General features: G+C 40.9%; 1 long non-coding RNA gene across 1 annotated transcript in view; it reads right to left on the reverse strand.

Moving 5' to 3' along the window:
* Positions 1 to 977: 977 nt before the first annotated feature.
* LOC140104952 (uncharacterized) overlaps positions 978 to 15,263 on the reverse strand; it is an 82,471-nt gene continuing 68,185 nt past the window's right edge. Inside the window, exon 3 of the long non-coding RNA XR_011850463.1 lies at positions 978 to 1,268. This is a non-coding gene — a long non-coding RNA (uncharacterized lncRNA). The remainder of the gene's footprint in view (positions 1,269 to 15,263) is intronic.

A 15,263-nucleotide genomic window follows, 5' to 3' on the forward strand; every position in this document is an offset into this window, starting at 1 on the left:
AGAGAAGCTATACATGAGAAGAATCCGACCATAATTCGAAGTTTTACAGTCATATCCAGGGACAGACAAAATTGTGTACACCAGGACAGATAGAGACAGGTATGAATTATGTTATTATGTTAATAGTGAATTAGAGTATGTGTTATTTTGTCATCCTGCGTACATTTAAGAATCTTGTCTTCATGGGAATACCCTTTGAATATGTAGCCCCAGATCCTGAGAATACTATAAAAATAATAAAAAAGTAGCTACGTGTCAGTTACAATAAATCGTCACTAAGATCTCACACCTTTTACTGACAAATTTACATGGACTCGAATGAGATTCTGGCTTTGATAGGTTTTTTTTTAACTTTATTCATGAAAGGAGCAGTGAAGCTCTCGTCATGACAGATAATCTCCTTGTTATACAGACCATAGAACTGTAGGATATCTACTTTTATGAATGATTAGGTTTCTTCCAGATTCCCCTTTTTATGTGTCGTGAAGGGAAGGTATTTTTTTAGCGATTGAAAACCAAGACTTTGAAGGTGTACTGTCGATCTTTTAGCATATTTATACCTCATAAAATTTTCCAGAAATCAAAAGATTTTCATTATGTGGGTGGAGTGTGATTGTCTGGAGAAGAGATATTCAATAATTTATAAAAGTGGCACAGTGGGAACGCCAGAAAGTCTAGAATTATGGAAAGTGTGGGAGGATTTAGCTAATAAATGCGAACAAAACACCGGCGCTCTTCCACACGGCTCTATTAGCACATATTCTCCAAGATACACTGGATTCTTTTATCATATCTGCAGATAAATATTTTTTCTCAGTAGGAAATTGGTTTCCCAGAGTAAGACAACCATAGTAATTATTAATAAATTTGAAACCAGTGAAAGATCTACAAACTTTAAAAAGTTCGGTGAAAACAGATTTTTACAACTTTTTGAGGAGAAAGTATCTGCAGAACAACTTTATTCCATCAAACTTCTCGTACAAGCATTAAAATAAAATACTGAAAATTTTGACAACAGAAAAGAAATCTAAAAAACTGGGGTTAATTTTCATTGAACACCTCCTTTCCATTCCTTCTCTTCATCAGCCAATTGGTGTGAGCCACGTCTTGCATCATGACGTCCATCTAGCTGAAGAAGAAAGGTTATACAAAAGTTGATTAAAAAATCCCAAACGTGGTGGTAATTTTCATTGAACACCTCCTTTCCATTGCTTCTCTTCGTCAGCCAATTGGTGTAAACCACATCTTGGATCATAACATCCATTTACCTGAAGAAGGAAGGTTTTACGTCAAACTTCTTGTACAAACATTAAAATAAAATACAGAAAATTTTGACAACAGAAAATAAATAATAAAATTGGGGTTAATTTTCATTGAACATCTCCTTTCCATTGCTTCTCTTCATCAGCCAATTGGTGTAAACCACATCTCGGATCAAAACATCCATCTACCTCAGTGGTTCTCAACCTTTCTAATGCCGTGACCCCGCAATACAGTTCCTCATGTTGTGGTGACCCCAAACCATGCAATTTGCAGTAAAAACGCAATAAAATTGCGGCTCCGATGGCTTTAGGCGCCCCCCGGTTTTGGTTGTTCGACACCCGCTGGGGTTGCGACCCACAGGTTGAGAACCACTGATCTACCTGAAGAAGGAAGGTTCTATGTCAAACTTCTCGTACAAGCATTAAAATAAAATACTGAAAATTCTGACAACAGAAAATAAATCTAAAAAATTGGGGTTAATTTTTTATTGAACACCACCTTTCCATTCCAACTCTTCATCAGCCAATTGGTATAAACCACATCTCGGATCATAACATTTATCTACCTGAAGAAGAAAGGTTCTATGTCCAAATTCTCGTAAAAGCATTGAAATAAAATACTGAGAATATTGATAACATAAAATAAATAAAAAAAATTGGGGCTGATTTTCATTGAACACCCCCTTTCCATTCCTTCTCTTCATCAGCCAACTGGTATAAGCCACATCTTGCATCATGACGTCCATCTAGCTGAAGAAGAAAGGTTCTACAAAAGTTGATACCTACATCAAAATTTGATGTACCTACAAACCTATACAACTGTTACAACCCATAGAGGAGGGAACCCCCATTTCTGACAAGATGGAGAGAACCACAGAAGTTTCCCTATCTATGAATAATGTCTCTTCAGGAGACAAGGACTTATACAACAAGTAGATGTTGGACCTCTCTAATTAAAGAGATAAGAAATGGGCCAAAGAACCACATAGAAATGTAGATATTGTCTTATATAAGACTAGTTGTGTTGTATTCTGTCTTGTTCTACACAGAGCAGCTGTGAAGGTTTCTGCTCTAGTTCATGTTTAATATTGGTGTAAATTAGGTTCATCTGGAACTTAAATGTTCATGATTTATATGAAACCTAGATCATCATCAATATCAGATTGGTGGTAGTTTGGTTCCTGGCACCCCATACTGTGACCTCTTTATGGATTATAAGACACTGCATCATAGATTGTATAGTGGCTGTAACCTAAAGCTGATGAGCCCCAGTGGAAATTCTGTTCCAGGCCACCAACCATAATTTATGGTTTGTAGTACTTGCCCTCTCTTATGGTAAAGTTACACCTTATGGTCCCCCTAAGCTTCTTGGGCCCGGTTGCGACCGTACCTTCTGCACTCCCTCAAATTACTCTACTGCTGGCTGTACTTAAAAAGGTGGTCTAAATTGGCAAAGTCTGGACCTCTCACTCAACTGAATCAGTTCCTTATACTGTACTGAAGAGATGCAAAGACAATGAAACTGCACTGTCTATAGTAGGGAATATGTTCCTTCTGGAATAGATATACTGGTTTGGCTTTAATCCTGCATCATATTATTAGGCTTCCTAAAAGTCATTCTTGATGCCAAGGGGGTCTGCCTTACAAGGTATCTATAGACGCAATATATTTGCATTTTTCTTGGTATTACAGCTCAGTTCCATTCACCTCAGTGGGACTGAGTTGCAAAAAGACCAATTACAGAAATATGAAAGAAGCCATCCCACTAGGCTAAGCACCATGGCCCTTTCAAACTGTTTATACCCAGCAACATCCAACTGGGGTACCTTGGGTCTATCAGTGGTGGGCAGCACAATTGCTCAGTGGTTAGGAAAACAGCCTTGCAGCACTGGGGTCCTAGCAGGGCCGATTCTAGCACATTTGCTGCCTGAGGCGAATATTAAAATGCTGCCCCCCCCCCCCCCCCCGTTCAGAAAATGCTGAAAACTTTATTAACAATTAACTTCCCCACAGACAGCTCCCTGACACTGTGTGACTGACTACAGGATCTGAGAGGCATTAGTGGCATCTAGTACCTTATAGATGACAATCTCTTCCATCAGGAGGACTTTATTCCGGGTTCTCCAATCCATGACGTATCAAAGGTGAATTCACAGCCGGATATCTTCAGCTCAGTGCAGCATCTCCACCCGGCGTCCCTAAAAATACCACAGTCACTTACAGTATAAAGTCTCCTGGATAACACTGTGCTCCTAAATATTATATACTCCTCACAAAGCAACTGACCGCACTCTCCCCACATACAAAACATCCCTTCATTATATATATATTCTACTGGAATTATAGCATGCTAAGCACCAATCAATATACAACACCCACAATTTATTAATACAAACCCCCCCAAACATTTGTTTTACATGATGCAAAGTAATCTATTGTATCTTATGAATAATATATCCCACCCTGTTATTATGTTACATGTGAATTTATATAGAGTACTACCCTGATTAATGTAAATACATAGCACCCCCTAATGAATATATAATTTATTTTTATAGCCCCCCCCCCAGTATAAACAGTATCCAGCCCCATATAAATATATACAGCACCCCCAGAATAAACAGAATCTGGCCCCATATAAATATATACAGCCCCCCAAAAGAATAAACAGAATCTGGCCCCCCATATAAATATATACAGCCCCCCCCAAAACATAAACAGAATCTGGCCCCCCATATAAATATATACAGCCCCCCCAGTATAATCAAAATCTGTCCCCCCATATAAATATATACAGCCCCCCAGAATAAACAGAGTATGCCCCCCCCATATAAATATATACAGCCCCCCAGAATAAACAGAATCTGGCCCCCCATATAAATATATACAGCCCCCCCATTGTAATAAGAATTTGGCCCCCCCATATAAATATATACAGCCCCCCCCCAGTGTAATAAGAATTTGGCCCACCATATAAATATATACAGCCCCCCCCCCCCCCAGTGTAATAAGAATTTGGCCCCCCATATAAATATATACAGCCCCCCCCCCAGTGTAATAAGAATTTGGCCCCCCATATAAATATATACAGCCCCCCCCAGTGTAATAAGAATTTGGCCCCCCATATAAATATATACAGCCCCATCCCCCCCCCCCCCAGTGTAATAAGAATTTGGCCCCCCATATAAATATATACAGCCCCATCCCCCCCCAGGAAAATGGGATCTGGCCCCTTATAAATGTACACAGCCTCCCCAGTAAAAAAGTATATATAGAAGACCAACCCCCCCCTCCCCCCGTTACAGCAGTAATCGCCCCATAATATATATATGGCCACATTTAATTAATAATTGGACAATAAAAATAATAAAACTTGTACTTACCTCACGGCAGGGTAGTCCCACGGCGCGCGGGTCCCATATTCACGCGGCTCTTCTGGCAGCCGCGCTCCGCTGAGTGACACAGGCGCGTGACGTCATCATCCACCGCCTGTGTCACTGCACTGTACGGAGCGACGCCAGCAGCCGTAAAGGCGCTGCGCCGTTCCGCATGTAAATCGCACCTGTTTCTTAAAGAGACAGGTGCGATTTATCTGAAGGGAGATCGCCCACATTGGAGCTGCGAAATGCCGCTTTTAAAGAAGGCCGCATTCTGCCGCCCGAGGCGAGATTTTCATCTCGCCTCATGGCAGATGCGGCCCTGGGTCCTAGGATTGTGTCCCATCCAGGTCAACATCTGCAAAGAGTTTGTATGTTCTCTCCGTGTTTGCGTGGGTTTTCTGTGGATCCTCCGGTTTCCTTCCACACTCCAAAAAATACTGGTAGGTTAATTAGATTGTGAGCCCCATTGGGGACAGGGACTGATTTGGTAAGCTCTTTGCAGCACTCCGTAATCTGTGTGCACTATATAAATAAATAATTATTATTATTATTAGCAGTGTCGAGCCATAAACACCTATGCATGTTTGTGTAAGTTGTATCATCTACAGAATGTAATAACCCATAATATTTGTGAATCATTCTATCAGATATATCCCTTAGAGCCTAGTAATTACTCCAGTCACATCCACATCCAACATTTTAGATGATGGATTGGCCCAGATATCAAATCTGCAATGGATGTGACCTCATCACTGATGGGAGTGGAACATCCTCTGGACGCGTAAAAAAATAACATTTTTCTCTATTTCCCCAAAAGTGGGAAACCCCTTTAAGAGACAATCAGATTTTTTCCCAAAATCTAAATCCTCGATGGAAAATGTCCTCACAGCTGTCTCATTTGATTGGTTCCCATCAACGGCATTTCTGATAAGTACTGTATTGTAATGCAAATTCCTGCTATCAAAACCGTTCATTCTTCCCCGAGTCCCTAGATTGTTCTTATTCTTCTTGAAACTGATGGCATTTTGGATATCATCAAAGGGTAAATTGGGATATTATGTTGCTCAATTAATTTACTCAAGTACACATTTTATGTGAAATGGCAACCAATTATTATATTTCGGAGTAGCAGAAACAAGGCTGGTGATTGCATTGTATAGCAAGCTGCACGTCGTGGGAGATTTCACCATGTCAGCTCCTTTTTTTCCCTTTCGTTCATTTTATGAATCCACAGTTTTTATTTTATTGGCTAAACAGAACAGATTTATGCAGTAAGCAAATAATTCCCAGCCAGGAATATCTTCTGGGATTCCCCGCCTTTTTGAATCGTTGTTATTTAAAGGAAACCTACCACTTGTAGTGGCAGGTTTCCGATGAAAATACCGGGCACCAGCTCAGGGTGAGCTGGTGCCGGAGCTTATTTTAGTTAGTGTTTTAAACCGCGGTATCGCGGTTTAAAACACTTTTTAAACGTTATAGCCGGCGCAGGCAGGTACGCGCTCGGCGCTTACCGTGCACGCGGCTCTCATTCACTTCCTATGTAGCCGCGTGCACGGTAAGCGCCGAGCGCGTACCTGCCTGCGCCGGCTACAACGTTTAAAAAGTGTTTTAAACTGTGATACCGCGGTTTAAAACACTAACTAAAATAAGCTCCGGCACCAGCTCACCCTGAGCTGGTGCCCGGTATTTTCATCGGAAACCTGCCACTACAAGTGGTAGGTTTCCTTTAAGGTCAGGATTTGGAAGTGACTTTTTACATACTTTGTATTTCCATTGCTACTAAATAAAATTGGCACCGGGGATTCGTCTTGTCTTCCAGCAAAATAAAGCAAATGTCTGGATAGTTTGTTCACAGAATAAGAATATTTTATAGTGCAGTCACTCCCATGGGCTGCACCTTCTTATCCCTGACTGACCTACAGATGTCCCAAAGTAGAGATGCTACCTGAGAGAAGAAGGATGATACTCAACACTCTAGATCAGGGGTGGCGAACCTATGGCACGGGTGCCAGAGGCGGCACTCTGAGCCCATTCTGTGGGCAACCAGGCCATCACCCCAGAATGAAGTTCACCAGACTTCTGCCTGCAGAATCTTCCTACAATGATAGATGAGTTTGCCCTTCTCCTTTCAACTGGGTTGGTGTCCTTGGGAGGCTGAAGGATTGAAAGTTGTCAAAGAACAAGGAGAAATAAATTACTGCTTAAATTGCTGTGCTTGCACTTTGCAATAAATAAGTGGCTTTTGGTTGAAGTTTGGGCTCTCAGGCTCTGAAAGGTTCGCCTTCACTGCTCTAGATCGTGTGAGATCTTGTCATACCAAGGGTCTTCTAAGCATGGCACATATCACTGCAACTTCAGGGATTTGAGAAATGATAGGGTAGACATGTCTGATTGCTAGGATATTACCACAGGAACAGGGCCATAACTACAGGGGTAGCAATCAACGCAGCTGTTACGGGGCCCACAGTGTCAGGGGGCCCAGCCACCTGACCTGACACAATAAAGAATGCAGGATGTCCACTATTATATATATTATGCTTAATATGTATATAACAGTGCACAACATCCAGAATGCACGCCTGAGCCGGGTGTATATGCTATATGTGTGTATATGCTGTATATTGTGTCGGGTGTGTACACACTGTATGTGTGTATTTGGCATGTTACTACTGTATAAATGTGTGTGTATATGCAGTATGTGTAATCATATGAATCGCTATATATATACACTAATTTGATATGTACATTCAGTATGGGTGCATGAGATTTTTATATACTGTTTATAGGTGTATACATGTTTATGTGTGTGTATAAAAGTATATAAATGTGTGTATTAGTTTATAAACGTGTGTGATTGTATAACCATGATTTTTTCTAAGAGGAATGGGGGCTCCATTCAGAAGTCTGCTATATCCCCCAACCTCTCCTAGTTGAGCCTCTGCATAGGAACCTCCATTAATTACATGAACATTGAGGGACGGTCCTAGATCCAGTTTTTACTGCATCTCTATAGGATTGTGGAGGAGGTATATTGGCTGCTAGTAGTCTCATAAAATAAAAAAAATTGACTGACTCAGGACAAGGCCAGTTCGGGTCTAGAAAGCCGTCAAATGACTGACTGAGGACGAGCCCAATTTGGTTCTCAAAAGTCGGCAATGAATTGACTGAGGACAATCTCGGTTCGGGTCTCGAAATGCGTACCACCTTTGCTTCTATATATACCCAGTGGGGCTTATTTACTAAGGGTTGCGGATCGAACTTTTGTCGGACTGTTCATGCTTTTTGGGATTTGCGCCGCTGGGACAGGTATTTAGCAGGGGATTGTGTAGCATGCAATCGAATTTTGGCGCAGCTGTGCTAGCTTCCATATGACAGAGATGGGGGGGCAGGCCTTCGGACGTGCCTTCAGGCTGAGTGCGGGATTTAACTTTCAATTTGTGTTGCAAGACAATGCACTTACATGCACCAGGAAGAAGAAGGTGAACTCCAGTGGACCTAAGCAGTGAAGCGACACATGCAGGATATCGGGCGCACGATCTAAGGGAACCGCACCAGGGTGCATGATCATCAGAACAATGCACTTTGGATGAACTCTTTGGCCGGGTAAGTAAATGTGCCCCACTGAGTCTCTTTGGGGTATCCGAGGCTGCTCCATAGATTAAGGCTACATTGATACGTGTAAAAATGGTTGTGGCTTGAACACAACCAAAGAAGGTTAATATACAAAAGTTATACATGTTTCGAGACCCGAACCAGGCTTGTCCTCAGTCAGTCAATTGACACATTTTGAGACCCAAACATGCTCATCCTCAATTAGTCAACTGACTGACTGAGGACGAGCTCGGTTCGAGTCTTGAAACGTGTATCACTTTTGTATACACGCATTTTTTTGTGTTTTAAACTTATGAAAGTTTTTAATCCATTTTTGATTACCAAAAAGCCTGTATTGTTTTCCATAAAATACGAGCACCTAATGGAATTTTTTTAGGGTTAATCCATAACTCCGAACCCCTTTGCTTCTATAATTTAATAGTGGTAGACTACTTATTAATGCACTTTTGTGTGTTTGTTGTCTCTTTTATACTGGGTGATATGCCTTTAATAAAAATTCCGATTTTGTTTCACCGCACTGACTCCTGTCTACTCTGGTTTTTAAATACCATTCTGCCGATGAGGTGTATGATAGTTTTACCTACAATTAACTCTGAAAACAACACAGTTCTAAGATAATTTGTATTGATTCTCCGTCATTCTGGACCATTTCATGATTACAGCTACATCGTTAAGCTTTTGTTTTGTGAGATGGCAAAATGTCCCCAATTAACCTTTTCATCTAAGCAAATCTACTGCTCTGGAACATCCATAAACACAAGTGACATTTCCCAAGTGCCTCCAGTTTACTAGTTTAAGAGTACTTGACAAATGAGAGCTAAACACTTCATATGAGCATTTATAGATTCATCCTCCAAAAAAGCGGTAAACATCCCCACAAAAGCTTCTACTATACTGTAACTTTACAAAAAAAATCCTCAGATGACAGTATTGACGGAACGCTTGTAATTCCTAAATAATTTCTCCGACTTTCGCAGATTGTTAGATTTGAAATGCTGAAAAAAACTTATAAAAATAAAGCAAAAAAAAGTGATTTTAGTCAATAAGCCAGAAGCTGCCTGTAGTTTGAGAAATTTTCAATACTAATCATGGACCTAAGGGTAAACATGCCACGATGTTCTGGTCCGTATCTGGTGGATCTCCACCTTTTATGAAGCTTCCAACCTGCCCTGATAGATAAAGAGTGGAAAATAAAATCATTAAAAGAAGTCTACCATTAAAATCCATCATGATAAACCAGGGACATTACTCATAGATCCAGGCACCGGGACTGTGGTAATTTTCTTATATTTGTTATCCATGGACTCAAAAATCAACTGTGCTAGAAGGGCTCTAGGATGTTACCAGAGCACTTCTGTGCTTCAGAGGCTATTAAACTGTGTGGGAGCACTTCCTACTGTGTGAGATTACAAGCAGTGTAAAATGGAAGGGTTGCAGTGTAACAGACTGTGAAGATATAGCCAGATGGGCTCTGGTTACTCCCCGGAGCCCTTCTGGCTCACTGGCATAATCTTAAAAATCGATCGAAGAGGGAAGGAGGCCACGTATAACAAACATTGAAGGATTACCGCAGTCATGGTGCCTGGATCAGTGAGTAAGTGTCCCTGGTTTATAGTTTTCCATTAAAGGGTATATAAAATATTTTACATCTCCAGAGAATGTTAGAATAGTTGTAGTTCCCAATCAACAGAAACCACCACCACCACTTCCATCTAGAACAGAGGAACATTTGTTCCATGTCTCTTAGCCACACAACCAGCAGAAGTGGAAGTTTGAGTGGAGCAGTCGCCACATACTTGAGTAGAGATCATGGTGATCCAAGTGGTTGGATATTCATCATTGAAATATTGTTACCGATCCGATTGTGTCTTCTTACAAAGTCTCCATCTTTGTAGCTGCACGGATCTACACTTTAGTTAAAGTTAAAAAAGAAAGAAAGTCGGGAGACCGAGAGGTAGAACCCGTCGAGCTAAGGTTTGGACTGTCGAGTAGAAGTTTTCCTAAACATGTCACTGGTATTTTATATCTAAAATATAAACTAAAATTCAATTTATTTAAAATGCCAATTTCTGTCACAGGAATGTAGAATTCAGTCGAGTATCCGAGAGCATGAAAAAAGTGTTTTTTGATGTTGCTGTCATCGTAATAATATACTGTTCTTCTGATCATACAAGTGTTCGGTTGATATCAATGGGAGACAGAAGCAAATGTATTATGTCTAAGTGTTTCCCGTGCCAATAAAACATCAGCGCAAGTCACTGGCTTTTAAAGAAGAACAGTGCACCATTCAATGTGCACTCAAAAAAGACCCTAAAAGGATATACATATGGTTTTTGCATATGTCTCCGCCACGTTGTACTGAAGGCATTTTCCATGTGATATTAAGAACAATTACTATTTTTCCATTGTAGACTTTGTTATACTTCACTAGGCTAACGAAAGAATTTTTTGTCATTTTTTATACAGAAACAGCGCCACCATTTGCCACAGGTGAAACATGGCATTGCAACTTTTTGAAATGAAGAGAATTGGATTGCAATACACAACACAGGCCGTACATAGGAGGGGTGCTAATTTGGGAAAAACAGGAGACACTTTTTTCTGATGTCAACCCTCATTAGGTTTTTTTTTCATTTTATAAACCCTACCACAGCCCCCACAGTATTTTCTTGAATTTTTGAAAAACACTTTAAAGAGTTCTCTTTGTCTTATATTTTTTTGCTTTGGTTTGTCCACCCAGTACTTATCCATTTACTGTTAGATTGCAAAAATATAACAATTTTTTAATGTAAACCTTTCAACACTGTCTGCAACAATGATGTCCCTAGATATCACTATTAAAATCTGGTTACGGTGCCGCCTTGATGAGATTAACTCTCCGAATGTCCACCTAATGTGTCCAGTGCTGATGGTCACACATGCTCAGTAACTGTGTCCTGTTGCCTGGATAAATAAAAACAGAGATTTATAAAGAACACAATGAGGGGGATTTATCGTCTCTTTTTTTTTTATCGATTCTTTGCAACTTTTTTGCACGTAATTGTATTTTTGAGCCTCATTTACGGTTGGACCACAAACTCGCACTTCTGCTCCACATTTGAAAACTATTTATCCTTATCTCACACATGCTTTGCTTCTACTTTTGATGTTTCAGGAACTGAGACTGTGATGTTTGTTTTGAATATTTTTACCATATGTATGTTTTACCATATATGACTGATTTCACTTCATTGTTGACATGGGGTGCTAGGCTACCAATATTAGGGATGAGCGGAACTGGTAAGGTTTTTGATTCGGGAGAGTTTGCGCTACCAGCATGTTAATAGTGGTGCACATGCTTTGCCAGTAAAGAGTTCACATCCAAGTTTGATGACAGCATCGGTCACAGGGGGGAAGGGGGCGGTGGTGGGATGAACACTGAACCAAAACTTCTTGCAGAAGTCACAGTTTGCCAGTAGTAGGTAAAGAGTTAACATCCAAGTTTGATGACATCACCGGTCACAGGGGGGAAGGGGTTGGTGGCGAGATGAACACCGAACCCAAACTTCTTGCAGAAGTCAGAGTTTGAGGTCTCAAACCCATAATGCATGGCACGGAGCTGAACATTGTAGGTTCAAGTCCGCTCCTGACTACCCAAGATAAATTAAACATTCTCCAAACCAAAGAAGAAGGACAGACGTAAATACCCCCCCCCCCCCACACACACACACACACCCTACCTCCAATGTGCCAAATATGGGAGACAGGGACCAGTAAAAACTTTCAAACAAAACCTGTTTTAATCAAATAAGGCCGAGCTGGAGAATGGCGGGAAGTGAGAGAGTTGGTGGTTTATCTCCTGCAAGAACATATGAAAAGTCATCATCATCAGTCAATGGGACATGCTACCAGATAGTTGGCAGAACTTTTATACAGTTATACATTGTACTCATTCATCCCCATAATTTTAGCATAGGGCTTCCTTAAACCTGATGACATGTACAGGAGCTGGAGGGAAGAATTTTTTAAAAATTGTTTAGCTAAATAAAACATCTGAAATTTCTCCAAATACATCTGGTCCGAAAAACTCTCCAGTAGGCAAATCATCAGCCGGTATTATGATTTTTAGTAACTTTGTTGGTCCTGCACCCTAGATCTGGCTCGCCTTCAGTCGACACCGCGGGGAAGGATTATCTAGGCATTCACACATGCATTTTGGTTTGTAGGTGGCCCCTCTCTCGATGACCCCTTTGAGGCTGCAGTGATGGAGATGTTCCAAGTGGTCTTTGTTCATAAATCTGGCACAGCTGACACCACTGAAAGCGTTTTATGGAGAAGGAGTGAGGCCCGCAGTAAATGGATGTTTTTATTGGACTAATTCTTGATTTTAACATTTGTAAAATGCATTTGAATCTGTAAATGTTAAATAATTTATTTCTGGCGCTCTGTAAAGCATCAAGCTGTGCCGTGCACTTACAGTGATGATGTGGAGTTAGTAATATGTATTGAAAGTGTTATGTTTCCCTGGCAAAGAAGAGTTTCCCTAAAGTGTTTTTAAAATATACTCCCCTGGATTTAAAGATCTGTCTGTCTATGATGTTTGCTGAGGTTTTGTTACTAAGATCCATCCATCCATCCATGTGACTCCAATTTCAAAATATTTCATCCTCCGAAAAATATTTGATATTTATCGGAAGATATATATAAAGTTTTGCAAACCCTATGAACCAGAGCAAAGGAAAGGTGGATTTTCCTGCCTAATCCCTGTATATAAATAGTCTGGTCAAGACAAAGGCTTGTTGACACCTCCCCTGACACCAAATCTTGATGACATTTTTCTTAATATTCTATCTAGATACAACCTGCAGGCAGCATGTTATAGAGTAGGAGCAGCTGAACAGATAATATATAGTGTCCTATCTGCAGCAGCATGTTATACAACAGGAGGAGCTGAGCAGATTGTACATAGTGGGGCTCATTTATTAAGGGTCTGAACGCGGCACTTTCGTCGGGTTTCCCGAATCGTTTTGCACCGAATTGCCCCGGGATTTTGGCGCACGCGAACGGATTATGGTGCCGGCTTTCAAGCAACAGAAATCGGGGAGCGTGGCCGTTGGACAACCTGATGGATTCGGAAAAAAACACGGAATTTAAAAAACACTTTGTGTCGCTAGATCACGCACTTACATGCACTAGGAAGAAGGAGGTAAACTCCGCCGGACTTCAGCGCAGCAGCGACACCTGGTGGATAATGGGCGCACGACCCTAGTGAATCACGGCAGACCCGAATCCGCGGCGGACAACTGGACCGGGTAAGTAAATGTGCCCCAGCGTCCTATCTGCAGGCAGCATGTTATAGAGCAGGGGGAGCTGAGCAGATTTTACATATTTTGTTATCTGCATGAAGCATGTTATAGAGTAGGAAGAGACAGACTTGTTGCCTAAAGAATCATATCTGTAGGCAACATTTAAGTGAGCAGGATGAGCTAAGCAGATTGTATATAGTCCCCTATCTACAGACAGCATGTTATAGAGCAGGAGAAACTGACTTGATTGTCGATATCTGTTGCCAGAAAGTATAGTGCATAAGAAGCAGCAGTAGTGAATTATAACATAACTTCTTAGGGGGCCCATCGCCACCCAAACCACCCATGAAATTTTATACTCAAAATTTTAAACCCATGAAATCCTCATACATCTGTTCCAGATGGTCGTCCAAAGGTCCTAAAACTGCAGATTGAAAGCAGGCCCACATCCTTCCGAAGGGGCCCACTGTGGCTCTGTCACCCAGGGGCCTACTGATACCTGTAACTGACCCTGGTAGGTGATGTCCTTCTCCAGGTCTCCCTTTACTGATGTGGATGCCTTGGTGTCCTTAACAGGTCGGAACATCCAAATTGTTAAAAGTCACAGATTTTTTTTTTTGGTCAAATAAAAGCTGAGTGTGTTTTACAAAATTACTTGTCTCCGTTCTTGAACAGCGCGTCCCTTTTATATCATAATTATGCCTTTTTTTTCTCCATTTTTAACAAGATTGACATTAGAGGTCTAAAGACGACCTCAGTTATTAGGAGAAGGCGCGGAGGGGAACTATTTGCGGAACGCTTTGTTCCCTGACACTATATGGAGAGCGATGCCTCCTTCCAGCCGCACATTTGAACTTGAGATGTCAGAAGGAGCCGCTCTGTACTAATCTTCTCCGGCCAATGTGTAAATGTACAGATACATATAATAGGAGCCGGAGATTAGGTGCATTTCCCCTACTTTGTCAGAGATGGATAGTTCTATTGAATATGTCTAAACTCAGCAATTATATTAGCAGTTTAATAATGAAAAAGAAAATTGGCTTACACTTATTCTTTTTTTTTCTATTTGTTCAATATCTGATTCAGACTTATTCCACTTGTCAAATTATATCATGGAGCGAAATTGAAAGAAATAATTTCCCAGGTTTCTCTCTTAAGACATAAACCCTTAAAGTAATAGCGTCATTTCGACGTGATCTACAGACCTTCGCCGCGTTGCATGTATAATCACCATTTCGACAGCTCTACCATTTAATGGTCTTCTTTTGTTTCATTTTCAAGGATTTCGGCTGGGTAATAGGCATCGCGCTATAGGAGTAATAGGATGGATACATTGGGTATGCCGGAAGTATTCTAACAATGGAAGGGTCAGGGAGAGACCAGAAAATCTCATTCGCCTAAAAGGAGCAGCGTAGAGATGACTCCCAGGTGATGTGTATCCAGTCACGATAAAATTTCGTTACACGCTGTTCATATTTGCATATTAGTTTCGGATAGTTAGAATCTAATTGCCTAACAAATAGCAAGATGTTCACTTTGTGCTGCAAAACAATAGAGACAAAGATTGGACAATGGCCTCTGGCAAATGTTATATTGTAATTTAAGAGTAGATGCCCAATAAGATTGGAGCCTGAGGGCACCCTGCATGTCTATACTTTCTAATATGCACTTCCATCAGTGATATATCACCTGGTCTGGGGTCCGTGTTATTATCTATTGCCTGT

The sequence above is a fragment of the Engystomops pustulosus genome, chromosome 10 (genome assembly GCF_040894005.1).
Source record: "Engystomops pustulosus chromosome 10, aEngPut4.maternal, whole genome shotgun sequence".
In the NCBI taxonomy this organism is placed as follows: domain Eukaryota; kingdom Metazoa; phylum Chordata; class Amphibia; order Anura; family Leptodactylidae; genus Engystomops; species Engystomops pustulosus.